The sequence below is a fragment of the Lactuca saligna genome, chromosome 2 (assembly GCF_052625555.1).
Source record: "Lactuca saligna cultivar CGN05327 chromosome 2, ASM5262555v1, whole genome shotgun sequence".
Lineage (NCBI taxonomy): Eukaryota > Viridiplantae > Streptophyta > Magnoliopsida > Asterales > Asteraceae > Lactuca > Lactuca saligna.
The window spans coordinates 96,967,913-96,972,951 of record NC_136418.1 but is presented as its reverse complement, the minus strand read 5'-3'; the positions used below and the strand labels follow the sequence as shown (position 1 = coordinate 96,972,951).

General features: G+C 35.5%; 1 pseudogene; it reads right to left on the bottom strand.

Moving 5' to 3' along the window:
- Positions 1–329: 329 nt before the first annotated feature.
- On the bottom strand, positions 330–1,943 carry LOC145028963 (2-methylpropanoate--CoA ligase CCL4 pseudogene; annotated as a pseudogene).
- Positions 1,944–5,039: the final 3,096 nt, after the last annotated feature.

Below are 5,039 nucleotides of genomic sequence, written 5' to 3'. Positions count from 1 at the left end.
TCTTTTAATTTGTGTCGATGACTTACCCTTCAAAGACTTAGTATAGCTTAATTTGTAGCGAGGATGGTGTATTCTTGTAATATTACTCCTCTAACTTACATAAATAATATATTACAGTTTTCTTTATTGCATTTTGAGACCAAAACAAAAATATAAACCTTTTTAGCTATATCCATCCGTATACAAACGAAAATATATTGTCGTGGATATCTGGGATATTGAAAACGTTCAAATGTTATTTTAGTATTTTACCATACCTTCCAGCAACCAACACATCAAGTGGAAAACATTTTGAATTATGGATAATATTTGGACAATTTTACATCAAATCACATAGCTTTGGCAAATTCTCGAAGTACATACTTCTGTATCTTCCCCGTAGATGTCTTGGGAAGCTCATCCTTTAAAACCACCAACTTTGGCACCATGTAACCAGGCATCTTCCCTTTACAAAACTCAATTATCTCCATCGGTGTAGGCAGCGGTTTCCCCTCATCATCATCCTTCAGACTCACGAACGCACACGGTGTTTCCCCCCAGAACTCATCAGGCCGTCCAACCACAGCCGCCTCATTCACCGCCGGATGCATGTACAACACCGACTCCACCTCCAAGCTGCTGATATTTTCTCCACCACTTATGATTATGTCTTTCGATCTGTCTTTGATTTCCAAATACCCATCTGAGTGCATAACGCCAATGTCACCGGTGTAAAACCATCGATCTCTGATACATTTCGCAGTTGACTCAGGATCCTTCAAGTAACCAAGCATAACGCACGCACCTCTCATCACTATCTCACCCTGAGTCAACCCGTCCCGAGGTACACTCACTCCTGAAAAAGTATCCAAAATATCCACCGCTGTCATCCCCATCGTTCTCACTCCCTGCCTTGCTTTAAATCGAGCTCTCTCAGTCGCCGGTAGTTGGTTCCATTGTTTCTTCCATGAACAAGCTACCACAGGCCCACCCATTTCTGTTAATCCATATACATGGGTGACGTCGAATCCCAGAGACTCCATTCTTAACAGCACTTTCCCAGGAGGCGGTGCTCCGCCGGTCATTATATGGACAGTGTGGTCGAGTGGTTCGCCGTTTGATAGCATGTTAAGCACAACCGGGGCACCACACATGTGCGTTACATTGTGGTCACGTATGGCATTGTATACGATGGATGTGTCAAATCGGCGGAGACAGACATTGGTGGCACCAACGACTGCCATACCCCAAACGTACGTCCACCCGTTTGAGTGGAACATTGGAAGCGTCCATAAGTAAACTGGTTGTTTTGGTACCCCCCACTCAAGTAGAGAGTCAACAGCTACAATGAATACGCCACGGTGGCTATGGACGACGCCTTTGGGTGACGAAGTTGTTCCTGATGTGTAAGTCAACGTCAATGGATCCCAATCACTATTTGGCCGAATCCATTCGAACCCAGGATCACCGGTTTCAACCATACCTTCATAAGTATTGATAAAACCATCCGAAAGAGAACCACCCTCGGTGATTAGAACCCGTGGAGGGTGAGGAAAGCCATCCGGCAGTAGAGAAACCGCTTCTTGAATAAGACGGGTTAACTGGTAGTCTACAAAGACGAGCTTGGACTCGCTGTGATGGAGGATTATTGAGACAGTTCGGCCATCCAGACGGGTGTTGATGGTGTTGATTACGGCGCCGGTCATGGTGATGGCAAAATGAAGCTCATAAGTGGCGGGGATGTTAGGTGCGAGCACCGACACTACGTCCCCTTTTCCGATCCCCAGATTTGAGATGGATGAAGCTACACGTAGACATCGACGAAATGTATCAGACCATGTGTAGGTGAGATGGTTGTAGACGATTGAAGGAGAGTCACCGTATACGGTGGCTGCTCTCTCAAGAAATCCAAGAGGAGTAAGAGGGCTTGAGTTTGCACCATTAGGATTCCTCAATGTATCCATTTTTATGAAACCGAGATAGATGAATGAAACTGAAACTCACAAACCCCTCCTTGTCTATCCTTTATAACATAAAAGTTTACACCCTTTTTATATCATGTAGTTTCATGTAAAAAAATTATTTATTTTACAAAATAAAAATTAGGTACACTTAAAAGATGATTGTAATTCTAAACGGTTATTTATTATTAATTATAAACTAATTAAAATCATATATATATATATATATATATATATATATATATATATATATATATATATATATATATATATATAAAGAGAGAGATGTAGGTTCAAATTTGGATGTATATATATATATATATATATATATATATATATATATATATATATATATATATATATATATATATATATATATATAAAGAGAGAGAGATGTAGGTTCAAATTTGGATGTACAAATATTGTAAGGATGTAAGGATTAATATGGACCAAATATTATTTAAATTTAATAAATAATTTATTAAATCATCTATCCTTTAATTTAGGAAAATTAGTTTATTTAAAACTCTATTGCCTCTTCCATCGACACCCACAAAATTGCATCCCTCCGGTTTCCATCCAAAATTACTGAACCACCTCCGGCTAGCACATCCTCTCTCCTGTGAAGCTACGATTGAAGCACTGCAACCCACCATACATCTTTAAGTTACGATTGTTGTCGTTCTTTCTCTCTCTCTCTCTCTCTCTCTCTCTCTCTCTCTCTCTTACTCTTTTTCTCGTTCGATTTGGTTTAAATCAACAAAAGAGCAAAAATCATGATTTGGTTTTTGAATCATCACCGGATCGATGCTATAGGGATTTAGGCTTTAAGGTAGGAAATCGAGAACCGGGCATCAGTGGAGGTGGTGGTTGTGGGAGGAAGGGATTTAATTATCGCCATCGTCAAGATCGGGACTCAATTTGATTGTGCGCTTCATTGATTTAGCCGACCCTATTCTCTTAGCCATCATCGATTTCTCCCAGGTAAGTTCTCGATTCCACAAAATCGGTATGTTGTTCGATCCCTTAACCTAAATATGCGTTTTTAAATTTCTTTTTCAATTCAATTGTATAGGTCCTCCTGCCTGACAGATGTTCCTACACGCACATACCTCACCTGAAGGTCCAACTATGTCGAATAACTCCAACACCAACAATGAAAATCTATTTTCTTCATTGATTTGTGATATTAAAACCTACAATAGCGTAGATCCTCTTCTCCTATCGCTCCGGTAAGCCAAAACCCTAAATCTATTTTTCATGCAGTTCCTTGTCACAAATTGAAATTTGTTTTCTTGTAGCAACTGTGCTTAGATTGAAAAATCATTCATATTTAATATTTATGTTATTGTTGTGTATGTGAAGTTGGATTTTGTTGATGACCCTTGTGTTGTTCCGGAGAACATGAAGGCGAATCACATTGGGAACAAGAGGTCACTATTTTACCATGCCTATACTCTTTATTATTAGAAATTAAAGAAATTTATTGATGCTGAAAAGATGTATCATTTATGAGTGCAAAAGTAGGTGATTGTTATTTGTTATTTTTCAAAATGTTCATTCAATTTGAATTTTTCGCTGAAATTTTTAGCTTCATATACTTGAAGCCTTATTTCTTTTTTTAGTAATACGTTATATGATTTATTGGTTCTTACCTTTTGCAAGCTTAGTTGATAAATGGTAATGTGATAATGGATTTGTTTGTAGAATCTATACTATAGTATGAATAATGTGAGGTGCGGTAATTAAATATTTGAATTTTGTTTTACATAATGATCAGGTGAAGTAAAACTTTTGAGTTAATTCCAACAGAATACATACGATAATTGAATCTTGAATTCCAATTCTGTTGGAATGGAATATGAATATTTTCTCATTGATTTATGCATGTTCTACAATTCATGGATATTGGTTTTGGTGCAATTCACAAGTCCGTATATTTTTCAAAGGAATTTAGTTTTTTATTTTTCATTTGCTAATGCATTATTGGATTCTAAACTACAATTTGGGTTTGTTTTCACAGAAGTTGATGCTCTAAGAACGGACCACAAAATTGAAAGTGATTCTAAGCAACATTATTCTTTTAGAATGTCTTAGTTTCTTTGTTAGATTTTGATGTTTTCTTTCCTGATTTGAAAGTTTTTTTAGTTTTATTTCTTAACAATAAATGTAATTCTTAGTAATTGTTACCTATATTTTATAAGAATTAATGTAATTTCTGTTATTATTCATCAACTCATCGGTTCAAATTTTTGTTATTTTTCAAAATGTTCATTCAGTCAGGATATGTATTCTGTCCGAATATCATTCTAACAGAATCAGATTGTTTATGATTAAAATAAATATGTTCGATTTGAATTAACTAAAAAACAATCATAATTTTTAAAACTAAAAATTAATTATTCCTTGAAATCCGATAATTTCAATTTTTAATTATAATTCAATTTAGGAAAAATGCTTGGACCATAAAGGATCCTTACATCCACACAATAGTTACAATCCACATTATAACCTAACCATATATATATATATATATATATATATATATATATATATATATATATATATATATATATATATATATATATATATATCGGGAAAAGTGAATATACCCTTTAGGTATAGAAGATTAGTAACCCGAGCTGATTATACCACATCGTTTTAAGTTAACTGTCCTTCTTTACATTATCGCATCTATCATCTAATGAATTCACAAATATTTATCTTCATTTCCATTCGAGGTTTTTATTATCATCCTATTTTCGTGTGTGTTAACTCTATGATTTCACAGCTTCAACAATATTGATGCACCGGATTGTATTTGTTTGAGACGATGGAAAACAAAACATATAACCAGATTGAAGAAGCCGAAGTTTTAAAGAAAGAAGAAGATACAATTAGAAATTAAGAAAAAAGGGAATCGCTTCAAACGCAATCATCTACACCACAATCATGAACACATACAACAAATCAAACCAAATTGAAGAAACCGAAGGTCAATTAGCAGAAATGAAGTCCAAATAGGGGTGTTCGTTTGGATGGATCGGTTTGATCCGATCCAATCAAGTGAATCCAAATTGATTTCGGTTTTCAAAACAT